The 16,757-nt window shown below is 43.1% G+C and overlaps 1 protein-coding gene and 1 non-coding gene across 2 annotated transcripts in view; one reads left to right on the top strand and one right to left on the bottom strand.

Moving 5' to 3' along the window:
* GALNTL6 (polypeptide N-acetylgalactosaminyltransferase-like 6) overlaps positions 1 to 16,757 on the bottom strand; it is a 1,585,403-nt gene that overhangs the window by 181,861 nt on the left and 1,386,785 nt on the right. The window lies entirely within an intron of this gene.
* On the top strand, positions 615 to 686 carry TRNAW-CCA. Its single transcript has one exon. It is a non-coding gene; the product is annotated as a tRNA-Trp (tRNA).

Raw genomic sequence — 16,757 nt, 5'->3', positions numbered from 1 at the left:
GCCACGCTCCTCTGTCCGTGGGATTTCCCAGGCAAGAATACTGGAGTGGGAGTGGGTTGCCATTTCCTCCTCCAGGGAATCTTCCCAACCCAGAAATTGAATGTACATGTCCTGCATAGCAGGTGGATTGCGAAAGCATCGGATATGACTTAGCAGCTAAATAACCACAAAGTGATAGTTATAGAAAGAGCATAAAAAATCCTAAAAACTGGGCGAACCAGAATGATAGTTGTGATTGGTTTCATTGGAAATGCTAAAACTCATCATTTCCATTCTATTAATTATTGAATCCCCAGTGTACATGGCTATTATTGGCAAATGTGTTATGGGATATTGATCTGTAAATTAGCAGTGACCATAGTAATAATTGTAACTCCCTAACTCCCTACTTATAAATGAGAGGTTCATTGCAGAGCTCAGCTCGTGCTACTAGACTAGTAATTTCATGTGGTTACTGTTATTAAAGCAACAAACTGAAATCTGCTGTATAGAATGGCCTTATTATTCTTTTTCATATACAGAAAAATTTGTTGCTGATATTGTTGACTATACTATTTTGGGTGAAATGGGCAGTTATCCTAATTATTTTATGGGTTTTAGAATTTGATCAGGCTTCCCTGGTGGCTCAGAGGTTAAAGCGTCTGCCTCCAATGCGGGAGACCCAGGTTCGATCCCTGGGTCGGGAAGATGCCCTGGAGAAGGAAATGGTAATCCACTCCAGTATTCTTGCCTGGAGAATCCCATGGACGGAGAAGCCTGGTAGGCTACAGTCCGTGGGGTTGCAAAGAGTTGGACATGACTGAGCGACTTCACTTTCACTTTCTATCCTTGAAATTATCCAAAAAGGCATACAGCTATTAATACCTTTTGTGTGCATATACGAGGCCAGATAATAAATAATTATATTCCTGATGTCTACCTGTAAGTCAACTGTTTAGAACTAAAAATGTATTTTTCCACAGAATAACGATTAATTATATTATCAGATTTGATGCTTGTTGACATAGTAGCATTGTACTTTTTTAAACTTCATGTTCCTATTGAAGTTTTAAGGTTTCAAATAGGCTTCATGTAGTTGGCCTGGGAAAACATTGACTGTCTATATTTTTTTTCTAGCAAATGTGTTCCAAACTCCACGCTTCAGGCATGCATGCCCCCTACCTCCCCAGGCCATAGCTCCTCCAACAGGGGTCCTGGGGGCCAGGGGTCCATGGGCGGGACACCTGATGAGACTGAGCTTTGATGGCTGATAAAGCTTTATACAGTAGAAGAATTGCCTTTGGAGGGCACTGTCTAGGTTTTCTGTTTGGGAGAAGCAGACACCCTTTCATATCGACAGTGCGGACCTCATGCTAGACCCCTGCGGGGGCAGCGTCCTTCCCGTGGCCCCTGTCTTTGCATTCATCCTGTTGTGTGACCTACTCCTCTTGAGTGACTCTGGACCGTGTTCTGATTGAATGAATGTTGGCAGAGACCATGGAATCCCCCTTCTTGGGTCAGGGACAAGGAGACAGTGGCTTGTCCCTATGGTGCCTTCTCTCTGGCTTGTCCTATGGGAAGCCAGCTGACACACTGTGAGACATCAAAAATCAAGAAACGATATTTTATCTTCATTTTTTAATGCATTTAGGAGAAAATCTGTAACTATGGCCTCTGCTGTGCGGTGCTTAGTTGCTCAGCCATGTCCAACTCTTTGCGACCCCATGGGCCGCAGCCCTCCAGGCTCCTCTGTCCATGGGGATTCTCCAGGCAGGAATACTGGAGTGGGTTGCCATGACCTTCTCCAGGGGATCATCCCAGCCCAGGGACTGAACCCAGGTCTCCTGTATTGCAAGTAGATACTTTGCCATCTGAGCCACAGGGAAGCCCAAGAATACTGGAGTGGGTAACCTATACCTTCTCCAGGGGATCTTCCTGACCCAGAAATTTGGCCTGTCTTACATTGAAAAGAAAGCATGTCTTCCTTTTTTTGAAGAAACTGGAGCCGATTATACAGAGTGAAGTAAGCCAGAAAGAAAAACACCAATACAGTATACTAACACATATATATGGAATTTAGGAAGATGGCAATGACGACCCTGTATGCAAGACAGGGAAAGAGACACAGATGTGTATAATGGACTTTTGGACTCAGAGGGAGAGGGAGAGGGTGGGATGATTTGGGAGAATGACATTCTAACATGTATACTATCATGTAAGAATTGAATCGCCAGTCTATGTCTGATGCAGGATACAGCATGCTTGGAGCTGGTGCATGGGGATGACCCAGAGAGATGTTATGGGGAGGGAGGTGGGAGGGGAGTTCATGTTTGGGAACGCATGTAAGAATTAAAGATTTAAAAATAAAATAAAATAAAATAAAATTCTCCATTAAAAAAAAAAAGAAAATTACTTATAAAATTATAAAAGACATACTTTCCCCTGGGGAAAGCCTGAAAAATGTAAAACCAAACAAATGCTAATTATTCACAATCTCACCTTTTAAAGATAAGTCTTTTAATACCTTGGAATATTTTTTATGATCTCTTTTTAGAGGTGCTTTTTTTTTTTTCATTTTTGGTTAACCTAGTTAAAAGTAGTACCTTAGTTTAAGATGATTTTAAAGCATTAACTTTCCTTGGAAAGCTTTTTTTAAAATATTATTTTAAACTTTTATAAGAAATTTAAAAAGAAATGTATTCTATTCTATATTCCAATAAATCATAATTTTCTTATTTCCCTGTTTGTGGCCATCTATAGCTCAGCTGAACTAACTCAAATCCTAAAAGATGATGCTGTGAAAGTGCTGCACTCAATATGGCAGCAAATTTAGAAAACTCAGCAGTGGCCACAAGACTGAAATAGGTCAGTTTTCATTCCAGTCCCAAAGAAAGGCAATACCAAACAATGTTCAAACTGCTGCACAATTGCACTCATCTCACACACTAGCAAAGTAATGCTCAAAATTCTGCAAGCCAGGCTTCAACAGTACATGAGCTGCGAATTTCCAGATGTTCAAGCTGGTTTTAGAAAAGACAGAGGAACCAGAGATTAAATTGCCAGCATCCGTTGGATCATTGAAAAAGCAAGAGAGTTCCAGAAAAACATCTGCTTTATTGACTATGCCAGAACCTTTGACTATGTGGATCATCACAAACTGTGGAAAATTCTTAAAAAGATGGGAATACCAGATCATCTTACCTGCCTCCTGAGAAATCTGTATGCAGGTCCAGAAGCAAGAGTTAGAACCGGACATGTAACAACAGACTGGTTCCAAATTGGGAAAGGAGTACATCAAGGCTGTATATTGTCATCCTGCTTATTTAACTTAATATGCAGAGTACCTCATGCTGGGCTGGATGAAGCACAAGCTGGAATCAAGATTGCCGGGAGAAATTTCAATAACCTCAGATATGCAGATGATAACACCCTTATGGCAGAAAGCGAAGAAGAACTAAAGAGTCTCTTGATGAAAGTGAAAGAGGAGCGTGGAAAAGTTGGCTTAAAGCTCAACATTCAGAAAACTAAGATCATGGCATCTGTTCCCATCACTTCATGGCAAACAGATGGGAAAACAATGGAAACAGTGGCTGAGTTTATTTTTTGGGGCTCCAAAATCACTGCAGATGTTGACTGCAGCCATGAAATTAAAAGACACTTACTCCTTGGAAGAAAAGCTATGATCAACCTAGACAGCATATTAAAAAGCAAAGAGATTACTTTGCTGACAAAGGCTCGTCTCGTCAAAGCTATGATTTTTCCAGTAGTGGGGAGGAAGTAGGTTTTCACATCTCATATATGGATGTGAGAGTTGAACTATAAAGAAAGCTGAGATGCTTTTGAACTGTGGTGTTGGAGAAGACTCTTGAGAGTCCCTTGGACTGCAAGAAGATCAAACTAGTAAATCCTAAAGGAAATCAGTCCTGAATATTCATTGGAAGGACTGATGCTGAAGCTGACACTCTAATACTTTGGCCACCTGATGCGAAGAACTGACTCATTGGAAAACATCCTGATGTTGGGAAGGATTGAAGGCAGGAGAAGGGGATGACAGAGGATGAGGTGATTGGATGGCATCACTGGTTTGATGGACATGAGTTTGAGCAAGCTCTGGGAGTTGGTGATGGACAGGGAAGCCTGGGGTGCTGCAGTCCATGGGGTGGCAAAGAGTCCGACATGACTGAGCGCCTTTCACTTTCTTTTCACTTACATACTCTCTGCAGATTTTTGCTACTATAAACATTTGTTTATAGATCTTCATGCACATTTTTCTTCAGGATTTAACTTATATTGCTAAGCTAAAGTTTTTGGAAACTATTAGGACAAATTTCCAAATTATTTTCTAGAATGATTGAAACATTACAGAAATGTACATTCCTACAGGTAATATACGGACTTCTCTGTCTCTTTTATACTAAAAGGAAACTGTTCGCTAAATTGATGGTCAAAAAATCCTTATTGCTTCCACTAACCATTTTTTAAAAAATCATTGAGAGGGTCATTTCAGTCCATGAAATTCTCTATTAATGAGGTTTCATTGTAGCTACAAATAGTAAGAGGCAATAAAGAAGCATCAGCCTAAAAGCTAGTCAAATTAGTGTCCACTAATTTATTATCACTCTCAATGATATCTGAAAGCAGAACTTAATCATATGTTACTGCTAACAATGTGTGCTTTCTCAGTCGTATAGTCGTGTCTGACTCTTTGCAACCCCACGGACTGTAGCCCACTGAGCTCCCCTCACTATGGCGTTTTCCAGGCAAGAATACTGGAGTGGGTTGCCATTTCCTCCTCCAGGGGATCTTCCTGACCCAGCGATTGAACTGGCATCTCCTGTTCCCCCGCATTGGCAGGTGGATTCTTTGCTATTGAGCCACAGGGGAAGCCCACAGCTAATAGTGTTCCTACTCAAAGGCAGTACTAGGGAGAGTTACCTTATCTCATCCTGCAAATTCTAAACTTCAGCTCTTATCTGAAAACCTGCTTCCTCCCCAAACCTTCCAGTCACTGTCCAATGGAGAACAGCACACAAATGAAACCTTCCTAGAACCTCCTTGAGATCTATTGGATTCATATCTTTAGGGCCCAAGAAATCTGATTGTTTTTTAAGAGAACAATTGAATCTTATATGTGTGTGAATTGATTCCTATGTGCATGTGAATTTTATTTTTATCTTTGCTTCAAATTTTATTTTCTATGAGTGATGACATTTTCTTTCACTTTGCTCTTCTTCAAAACTTGTACCTCTTCCCAGAGGTGAATAAGTCTCTGGTGAATCTAATTATAAAAAAACTAATTATAAAATAGCAATAAAGTTTCATTTATGAAGTGCTCACATAATTGACCTACACTAGCTGCAGTGAGAGCATCACCACATTGTCATCTTTTTAATTTAAATAGTGCTTGGTCAATCAGCTTCTCATTTAAAAGTATGGTAATTCTAATTCATGGACACCCGCACAGCCACCACTTTATCTGATGAAAAGTTCTTCTCATTTGAAACGTTTTAAGGAAATAGTTTAGATAGGGTTTTCTGAGTGGTGCTAGTGGTAAAGAACTCACCTGCCAATGCGGAAAACTCAAGAGACACAGGTTCGACCCCTGGGTCAGATCCCCTGGAGGAGGGCATGGCAGCCTACTCCAGTGTTCTTGCCTGGAGAATACTATGGGCAGAGGAGCCTGGCGGGCTACAATCCCTGGGGGTGCAAAGAGTCAGATATGACTGAAGCGAATCAGTAGGCAGGCAGACAGTTTAGGATAACTGAGGAAAATTGAACTTTAATGCAAAACCCTCACAGAAGTTAATATGTCACTAAAGTCCAATGGCAAAACCACATTGGCTTTGCAGGAATATTCAAGTTTGCTTCCGGTTCTGCCTCTGTTGGCTATAGCTGCCTGAGCAAAGGCCCAGTGTCTGTGAACCTGTGTTTCCTCTGTAAAAGAGGGATTTCACAGGTTGTCACAAAGATCAATTACTGTACAGGGGAAGATCTGTTTCTTTTTCTTAAACATCTGTATTGTTTTTGTTACAAGTCAGTGTTGCCTATAGCCTGAAACACATAGGAGAGCCCGTTCTCAAGTCTCTGATCTTTAAGGGTATAACACTTTCCCATGTATATAGAGATAAGAAGTTGCAGAACAGAGAATAATATTTGTCTTCTTAGAGGCTTATAAAAGCATTGTAAACAGATCTTCAAGAACAGAACAAAGGATTCCTGCATGAAGAAGTTTACAACAACCTGCCATTCCCTCTCCGCTTTTAATGTAAAGGAAGCCTGAATTCCAACTTTGGGAAGATGGTTCTTTGGGACACTAGTCCACAATCTTCTTGGTCTGCTGGCTTTCTGGAAAAGTCACTATTCCTTGCCCTGATTCCTCCTCTCTTAATTTATTTGCCTGTTATGTAGTAAGCAGTGTAAGCTTTGACTCGGTAACAGTGTAACAATGCAGGCAGGTAGCTTTTGAATCTAAGCTGTTGCAATGCCTTTTCCAGCCTCCTCCATGGAACCTGGGCCTCCATTGGTAGAAAGTCACACCGAATAGTCATGCTGGACGGCTCAGTGTGACGGATGTGACCTGATTTTGCAGAAGCTAAGCATCTCTTTTCTGTCCTATATCTTGTGAATTTGAGCTGCCAATCATTGTTTTTTAAATGACTGTGGAATTGCATCATTAGAAGTTACTTCAGGGACATTTGTTACTTCCTTTGTGATGAATTCCATGATTCTTACTGGAGTTTTTGAAAGATGAGGCTATTGTCACTGTGGTTTTTGGTTGTAACTCTCCAGAAAAAGGTGAACGGTTGCAATTTCCACAGCAGATCATGCAGGAGGGTGAACCTGCCTCCTGGGGAAGGAGATGCAAACATTTTGTGCAGGGGGCTGACAGCTATCCACAACAGTAAAGAGATGGCTAAGTCATGCCCTGTGGGATTTGTCCCTGCTCTTCTTGTTCTTAGAGGGTCTCACAGCAGCCTTCCTGAAGCCTCTTCCAGGCACCACCGAGGGGCCCGGTGTCCAGCAAGGGAGAAACAGATGCAGGTGGACCTGAGAGAGGGCACACATCTGGCCCCATCATCAGGAGTCTCCATTGATTGGTAGCATTTTTTTTCTGGACCACAACCTCCCCTTGGAGGGAAAAAGTAATAAAGCAAAAATGAAGTGCCCTTGAGGGGGTTGGGGTGGATGAGAAGGGCGTCAGCCACAGGTCACCTTGGATGAGGACCTAAGTCATTTATATTTGAAACCAATCCCAGAGGGCCAGCTCACCTTTTGCTGCTAGGAGACCGTTTTTCAGGCAGCAGATAATAGAGATGAACAGTGAGTGCGTTTCTGAAGGCAGGAAGTGAGCCGCAGAAGCCCTATTCTTTGCGGCTGTCAACGGAAAGCTGGCATTGCCTGGGGGTAGGGATTGGAACTCTTCTTCCTCTCTCACAGCCTGCTTTGGTCATGGCAAAGTGATTCCGATGCCTTTTCCCCCTTTTTTTATCAGGAGGAATTTATAACCCTGTATTTCCCAAGGTGACAAAGTCATGTAATTCCACTTCCTTGAAAAGAAATGACATAAAGGAAAACATCCTGTACCCCCTCACCCAGTCCCTTATTCCTACCCTAGGAGAGACTGCTGCTTGCTAAATTTAATCCAAATTAAATCCGTTATTCTTGGGCCAAAAGCCTCAATGGTCTCTTAGAAATTAAATCCATCTTCAAGAGGCAGAATAGGACATTATCTTATTATACATTGTGAACTGGGATTTTGTAGAATTGGCAAGAACACCCTAAAAGCAGAGTCAAATGCATAATGTGGTTCATTCACAGCGTGTCGGATGAAAATGGAAGAATATGTTCTGTCTTTATTTGGGGTAGAAGCTCCAGGACACAGTCAGGGGGATCCAAAATGTGCATGGAGCCTGTTCAAGTCCTCTGGGTTTAGGAGAGAAGGTCCTGGGTCATAGCTAGGGCTGTGCTCATTGACAGAGGGGGTCAGTGCGTTTTTCCATGTTTCTGGGATGTTCGGAGAGTGTCTCAGATGAAAGAACTAAAAATGATGGATACCCAAGATAGTAACTTTAGCCCATTTTAGGTGAAAGGTTTTTCATAGATTGTTGTTGTTTAGTTGCTAAGCTGTGTCCGGCTCTTTGCGACCCCACAGACTGTAGCCCGCCAGGCTCCTCTGTCCGTGGGATTCCCCAAGCAAGAACACTGCAGTGGGTTGCCAGGTCCTCCCCAGGGGATCTTCCTGACTCATGGATCAAACCCCCATCTCCTGCATTGCAGGCAAACTCTTTACTGCTGAGCCACCGGATTAAATATAGTTCAGTTCAGTTCAGTTGCTCAGTCGTGTCTGACTCTTTGCAACCCCATGCATTGCAGCACGCCAGGCCTCCCTGTCCATCACCAACTCCTGGAGTTCACTTAAATTCATATCCATCGAGTCAGTGATGCCATCCAGCCATCTCATCCTCTGTCATCCCCTTCTCCTCCTGCCCCCAATCCCTCCCACCATCAGAGTCTTTTCCAATGAGTCAACTCTTCGCATGGGGTGGCCAAAGTACTGGAGCCTCAGCTTTAGCATCAGTCCTTCCAGTGAACACCCAGGACTGATCTCCTTTAGGATGGATTGGTTGGATCTCCTTGCAGTCCAAGGGACTCTCAAGAGTCTTCTCCAACACCACAGTTCAAAAGCATCAATTCTTTGGCACTCAGCTTTCTTCACAGTCCAACTCTCACATCCATACATGACTACTGGAAAAACCATAGCCTTGACTAGACAGACCTTTGTTGGCAAAGTAATATCTCTGCTTTTTAATATGCTATCTAGGTTGGTCATACCTTTCCTTCCAAGGAGCAAGCGTCTTTTAATTTCATGGCTGCAATCACCATCCGCAGTGATTTTGGAGCCCAGAAAACAAAGTCTGACACCGTTTCCACTGTTTCCCCATCTATCTCCCATGAAGTGATAGGACCAGATGCCATGATCTTAGTTTTCTGAATGTTGAGCTTTAAGCCAACTTTTTCACTCTCCTCTTTCACTTTCATCAAGAGGCTTTTGAGTTCCTCTTCACTTTCTACCATAAGGGTGGTGTCATCTGCATAGCTGAGGTTATTGATATTTTTCCCGGCAATCTTGATTCCAGCTTGTGTTTCTTCCAGTCCAGCGTTTCTCTTGATATGCTCTGCATAGAAGTTAAATAAGCAGGGTAACAATATACAGCCTTGACGGACTCCTTCTCCTATTTGGAACCAGTCTGTTGTTCCATGCCCAGTTCTAACTGTTGCTTCCTGACCTGCATACAGGTTTCTCAAGAGGCTGGCCAGGTGGTCTGGTATTCCCATCTCTTTCAGAATTTTCCACAGTTTCTTGTGATCCACACAGTCAAAGGCTTTGGCATAGTCAATAAAGCAGAAATAGATGTTTTTCTGGAACTCTCTTGCTTTTTCCATGATCCAGCAGATGCTGGCAGTTTGATCTCTGGTTCCTCTGCCTTTTCTAAAACCAGCTTGAACATCAGGAAGTTCACGGTTCACGTATTGCTGAAGCCTGGCTTGGAGAATTTTGAGCATTACTTTACTAGCGTGTGAGATAAGTGCAATTGTGCGGTACATCAATCTAAATAGCTAACTGAACTTTGAGATGACTTGTTTTAGAGACAGAAATGCTACATTTGAGGGCACTCTGCTACTTGTGAGGTGTGACTTTAAGTCATGTAATCTAACTTGCTTTCTTTTTAGTGAAACAGGACTCCCAAGTCAGGTCTCACTCAGGGAGACGTTAGGACAATCCTTCGAGGCTGTTGAGGACCCAGAGCAGGGTTGGCATGTCCAGGCTTCCCAATGGCAGGTGTCATTTATCATCGGACAGTGCTTGTACTGTGTCATTCCACAGTAGATACTAGCGGTGCTGTGAATACACCAGAGGGTGAGAGAAGTGGGGTGAGAGGGTGGCCAGGAGGCCAGGCTGGGGGTCACACTGCCTGGGAGCGCCACAGGAAGAGCAGGAGCTTGAGGGATGCCCTGCCCTGCTCGTCTCCCAGCAGATGAAAGGGAGCAATGACAGGTCCACTCATAGGGCTTCCGTGGGGACTGAGTAAGCCAGGGGCTACAGATCCCTTCGAGCTGACACTGGGTGTGCCCCAGGTTGGTCTGTGCTGCTATTATGAATCACTGTTATTGAATGTAATGTAGTGGTCTCCAGTACATACTCCTGACAGTCACATTCCAATGCAGAAAGCTAGAGCCGTGGTTCATTTTTCTGATTTATAAGTGTATTTGCTTCTTGTGTTTCATTCAGCAAAGTGATTCAGTGATGTATATGTGTGTGTGTTTGTGTGTGTGCACGCATGTGTATGTGTCTATAGCTTCCCTAGTGGCTCAGTGGTAAAGAATCCACCTGCCAATGCAGGCAGGAGACACGGGTTCCATTCCTGAGTCAGGAAGATCCCCTGGAGAAGGAAATGGCAACCTACTTCACTATTCCTGCCTGGGAAGTCCCATGGACAGAGGAGCCTGGCGGGACCCATGGGGGCTCACACAGTTGGACATGACTTAGCAACTAAAAAGCGAAAACAACATATACGTATATTGTTTTCCATTATAGGTTATTATAAGATATTCATGATAGTTCCCTGTGCTATACACTAGGTCCTTGTTGGTTATTTTATATATGGTGGTGGTTTTCTGTGAATATCAAAGTCCTAATTTATACCCCACCCCCCCCTTCCTGTTTGGTAACTAGAAGTTTGTTTTCTGTGTCTGTGAGTCTGTTTCTGTTTGGTAGTGAAGTTTATTTGTGTTATATTTTAGATTCCACACGTAAGTGATATCATGCGGTATTTGTCTTTCTCTGTCTGACTTGTTTCACCAAGCATGATGCTCTCTAGATTCATCTGTGTTGCTGCAAATGGGATTTTTCATTCTTTAGATGGCTGAGCAATATTCCATTGTATATCTGTTCAACCATTTCTTCATCCATTCATTTCTCAGTGGACATTTAGGTTGCTTCCGTGTCTTGGCTGTTGTGAATAGTGCTGTTGCAAACACTGGGATGCATGTGTCTCTTTGAATTACTGGAGTTTTGTCTGGATATTTGCCCAGGAGTGGGATTGCTGGATCATTTGGTAACCATAGTTCCTTTTTAAAACTCATTTAAGAAGTGTTGCCAGTTGGTTTTTTCCAAGAAGCAGATTCTGGCAGCAGGGTTTCTGTTTTTTTTTTTTTTTTTTTTTTTTTTCTTTTTTTAGAAAAGTGCCCTTGGAATCCACCCTGTGGAAGGGAGGGGGCAGCCACACTGAGGTGAGAGGAGGGGCTGTGTGCAAGCCTGCAGGACAGCCGTCCCCTCTGGCAGCTTAGTCTGCCCGAGGAGGGCAGGGTGTGGGGACCAACAGACTCACCTTCAGTCACTCGCTGGATGCGGCTGCCACGGGCATGGTGCACCTTGAGTGAGGGGGTTGGGACATCCCTGGGAGGGGGACAGCTGGGGGATGTCCATGCACAGCCCTTCTAGCAGCGGAAACAGCAAGTCCTGCCCTGAAGGGAGACCAGCAACTCGCATCTCCCTCTGTCATAGAAATATATATTTCTCAGGCACATATATATCTATATATAATATGAACACATGTATTTTATATATATATATATATATTCCTGACCCAGGGATCGAACCCAGGTCTGCCGCATTGCAGGCAGATTCTTTACTAGATGAGCTACCAGGGAAGCCACACACACACACCCCCACCCACACACACCACACACACACACACACACACCCCCACCCACCACACACACACACACACCACACACACACACACACTGGCTGCCAGGGAACTCCCTGTATTTGCACTATTTAAGAAATCGGTATTTCTGTGTAACCTACAGTTCTGCACAAGTGGTGCTTCTGCCTTTCTTGGTGGGTTGGATGGACTCTAAGCTGCCAGAGGGCAAGTGCTGTGTTTCAGTGCGTCTTTGCCTCCCAAGTACCTAAAGTAAAGCTCAGTGCATCGTAGCTGCTCAATAAATCCCGCTGCAGGGATGAACCAGGGATGGCTCGTGATGAAGCGTAGGGATTCAGAGAAGGGACTGGTGGATCCTAGAAGAGAGTTGTCAGGGCTTGCTTACTTCTCAGTACTGTGTGAGCAGGGCAATGGGGGAAGGAGACAATGAGTGCTTATAAGCCTTGTTGCCTGAGAATAAGTTTCTTTATGCTTTTGGTTTCATATGGGCTTTTTTTGGGGAGAAGTTAGTGTAAAAATATTCAAATTCATAAAATTTGAGTTGTTGTTCAGTCACTTAGTCATGTCTGACTCTGTGACCTCATGGACTGCATACCAGGCTTGCCTGACCTTCACCATCTCCCAAAGTTTGCTCAAATTCATATCCACGGACTTTGCTATCCAACCATATTATCCTCTGCCACCCCTCCTCCAGCCCTCAGTCTTTCCCAGCATCAGGGTCTTTTCCAAAGAGTCGGCTCTTTGCATCAGTGTGGCCAAAGTACTGGAGCTTCAGCTTCAGAATCAGTCATTCCAGTAAATATTCAGGGTTGATTTTCTTTAAGATTGACTGATCTTCTGCTGTCCAAGGGACTCTCAAGCATCTTCTCTAGCACCATAATTTGAAAGCATCAATTCTTTGGTATTCTTTATGGTCTAAATCTCACATCCATACATGACTACTGGGAAAACCATAGCTTTGACTATAGGGACCTTTGTTGGCAAATTGATGTCTTTGCTTTCTAATATGCTGTCTAGGTTTGTCATAGCTTTCCTTCCAAGGAGCAAGTGATTTTTAATTTCATGGCTGCAATCACTGTCTGCAGTGATTTTGGAGCCCCCCAAAATAAATAAGACAGTAAATTGTAACTTGTAGTTATGGATCCAGTTGATGGATTGAAAAGTCTCAGCTTGAAGAATTTGAATTTAGTGGCTAGAGACTTTCCATGTGATTCTTAATAAAGAAATGCTTTAAAATAGTCAATACAAATTTGAAGATTAAAGTTCATCATGGACCCTACTTTCATTCCTTCAGAATTGGGAGCATTGTAGAAAGCAAACAGGAATATTTGCTCTGATGCTTTCAGATTTAACTTATACATTGTTTTTATAGCTCACTTATTGGGGATATGTTTATTTTTAGTGCTGAGAATATTAAAAATCCGAAAGTATTTTGAAGCAATTGCCTCTGATTCTGGCACTTGAGTTACAGTCATACGTATAAAGGGTAAGAAAACCAGTCTTGAGAAATTTGACTGCCAGTATTATGTGTTTTTTGTTTAAAATCTTTTGAAAATTGCCAATGTTTTCATAGAAAGAATAATTTTTTGTCTCATCCAAAAGGATCTTTTGCTACATGTCAATAATATTTTTTTATATTTTTAAACAGGGAAGAGTAATTTTTCTCTTGTTAGAAGTTTTACATTTTCTGATGTTTAGACCATTTGATCTTTGCCTCAAAGGTAATTCAACATTTTGAAACAGGCATTATATTTTCAGCACTGGCTAAGCTGCTAACACTTCCATTTGATACATCAGTTATATTTTCTATACTGACTAGAGTCTAGAAACAGCTTTGACAGGGATGAAAACCTACCATGTCATCTTCAAAACTTGGACTGCAATATTTTTAAGAAATAATTTAAAATAAATTCTCAGATATCACACACACACATCACTATCTTCATTCTTCTATGACTCCACTATGGCTCATAGTTTAATCTTCAGAACATAAGCGAAATTTAATTTAAACTCGGTTCTTAACAGAAGGTCATAGTGATTACCAGACACTGCAGGCATAATAACTTAGGAGGCTAGACTATCACCAACACTACGTACATTTAGTATCGTTTGAGAGTTAGATCAGCAGTTTCAGGATGTCGCCAATTCTTCGCTGTTTACGCCCTCCAGGAAATAGTATGCGTGATCACTTTGGCCATGACTGCAATGCGCCGGCATGTCTTAGCTCAGACCCTTGGCCTTGGACCCTCCCCCAGAGGTGATGCGCTGCGGAATTCCCACCTCACTGTGCTGTGTGCTGTGCTTAGTTGCTCAGTCGTGTCTGACTCTCTGTGACCCCGTGGACTGTAGCCCGCCAGGCTCCTCTGTGCATGGGATTCTCCAGGCAGGAATACTGCAGTGGGTTTCTATTTCCTCCCCCAGGGGATCTCCCAGACCCAGAGATCAAGCCTGCGTCTTCTGCACTGGCAGGCAGGTTCTTTACCAGCTGAGCCACCAGGAAGCCCACGAATACTCAAGTGGGTACCGTATCCCTTCCCCAGGGGACCTTTCTGACCCAGGAATCGAACTGGGTTCTCTTGCATTGCAGGCAGGTTCTTTACCATCTGAGCCACCAGGAAGCCCACGAATACTCAAGTGGGTACCGTATCCCTTCCCCAGGGGACCTTTCTGACCCAGGAATCGAACTGGGTTCTCTTGCATTGCAGGCAGGTTCTTTACCATCTGAGCCACCAGGAAGCCCACGAATACTCAAGTGGGTACCGTATCCCTTCCCCAGGGGACCTTTCTGACCCAGGAATCGAACTGGGTTCTCTTGCATTGCAGGCAGATTCTTTACCATCTGAGCCACCAGGAAGCCCACGAATACTCAAGTGGGTACCGTATCCCTTCCCCAGGGGACCTTTCTGACCCAGGAATCGAACTGGGTTCTCTTGCATTGCAGGCAGGTTCTTTACCAGCTGAGCCACCAGGAAGCCCACGAATACTCAAGTCGGTACCGTATCCCTTCTCCAGGGGACCTTTCTGACCCAGGAATCGAACTGGGTTCTCTTGCATTGCAGGCAGGTTCTTTACCAGCTGAGCCACCAGGAAGCCCACGAATACTCAAGTGGGTACCATATCCCTTCTCCAGGGGACCTTTCTGACCCAGGAATCGAACTGGGTTCTCTTGCATTGCAGGCAGATTCTTTACCAGCTGAGCCACCAGGAAGCCCACGAATACTCAAGTGGGTACCATATCCCTTCTCCAGGGGACCTTTCTGACCCAGGAATCGAACTGGGTTCTCTTGCATTGCAGGCAGATTCTTTACCAGCTGAGCTACCAGGGAAGCTCTCCCCGCACCCCCCCCCCCCCACCTTACTATACTTTCACCTTTTTCTGTCAAAGCAAAGATGAACTTTCATCTGTAAAATTTTTCTGTTAATAATTCTCTGCCCATTATAATAATCCATGATAACAATTTTCAAAGGAAAATGCCAGTTTAAAAAAAAAAAAGTATGTGTAACAGAATGACCATCAGATAATTACATTTTCTCCACTTATCAACAGATTCTATGGTTGGATAATTTAATTCGACATTCTTTCCCCTACCCGTTGAGTTATTTCAACTAGTGGTAGGGTTAACTTGAATACCTGTACATTTCTCTAAATCCCCAATTAAAGACTACTTTTTACTATAATTCGGCTGGCAAAGAGTATTTTTCAAAAGCATAAAGCGGCTTCTAGTAGAGTCTTTGGTAACTATAGGATATAGTATATATATCCGAGGAAAACATTGATTGTAGGGAGATATGCACTATGAAGAAAATCAAGCAATTGCTAAACTGCATCAGATTTTTGTATTTGAAAACGTATACATCCAAAGAAAACCAGAAACGCAAATTGAAATAGATATATGTATCCCACTGTTCATAGCAACATTTACAATAGCCAAGATATGAAGCAACCTAAGTGTCCACCAACCAGCCTCCCAGGTGGCACTAGTGGTAAATCACCTGCCCGACTACACAGGAGACATAAGAGATGCGGGTTCAGCCCCTGGGTTGGGAAGATCCCCTGGAGGAGGAAATGGCAACCCACTCCAGTATTCTTGCCAGGAGAATCTCATGGACAGAGGGGATGGTGGGCTACAGTCCATAGGGGTTCAGAGTTGGACACGACTGAAGCGACTTAGTGGTAGTAATAATAGGAGAGGTGAGTGTCCACCAACAGATGAATGGTAAAGACGCGGTGCACACACACAATAGATTACTGCTCAACCCTAAAGAAGAGTGACAGAAGACAAATAAAATGCTGCCATTTGTGAAAACATGGATGGAGCCAGAGGATATTATGCTAAGTGAAATAAGTCAGGTAGAAACAAATACTTAATCTTTTCACTTATATACATGCATGCCTGCTTAGTCATAGGCTCCTCGTCTATGGGATTCTCCAGGCAAGAATACTGGAGTAGGTTGCCTTTTCAAGGATTTCACTTTTAGGTGGGATCTAAAAAAATATAAAACAGTTGGATGTACATAACAAAAGAGAAGCAGACTCACAAATCTACAGAACAAACTAGGGGAGATACAAGTGGGGAGAGGCGGTACAGGGATAGAGGATTAAGAGGATCCAGTTACTATGTGTAGAGTAAGCAATAAGGATATATTGTACGGCAAAGATCCATTATTTTATAGTAAGTTTAACTGGAGTATAATCTATAGAAATATAGAATCACTCTATTGTACAGCTGAAACTAATATACTATTATAATTAAACTATATATAAAAAAAGAAAACCAAGAGTGTGCTGCAAAGTAACACATCCAGCTTTGAGGAACTGAAAACGATTCCACCAAGAGTGACCCTGGAAAGGGCAGAATTCCACTGCTCTTCGAGGTTGTATTTGAGCCAGACCCACGGCAGTGCTGGGATTCACTTCAGTAAAGATGCTCTTGACAGGGAACCCGCGATTGGGAACCCATGACAGAAAGATGCTCTCAGGAAGTAGCTTTGTGTGACATTTAAAAGATTGAGACCACCCTAGGGTTTCTTATTTTCATCTCAACTAAC

This window comes from Capra hircus, chromosome 8 (assembly GCF_001704415.2).
Source record: "Capra hircus breed San Clemente chromosome 8, ASM170441v1, whole genome shotgun sequence".
Lineage (NCBI taxonomy): Eukaryota > Metazoa > Chordata > Mammalia > Artiodactyla > Bovidae > Capra > Capra hircus.
This window is presented reverse-complemented; position numbering and strand designations above follow the sequence as displayed.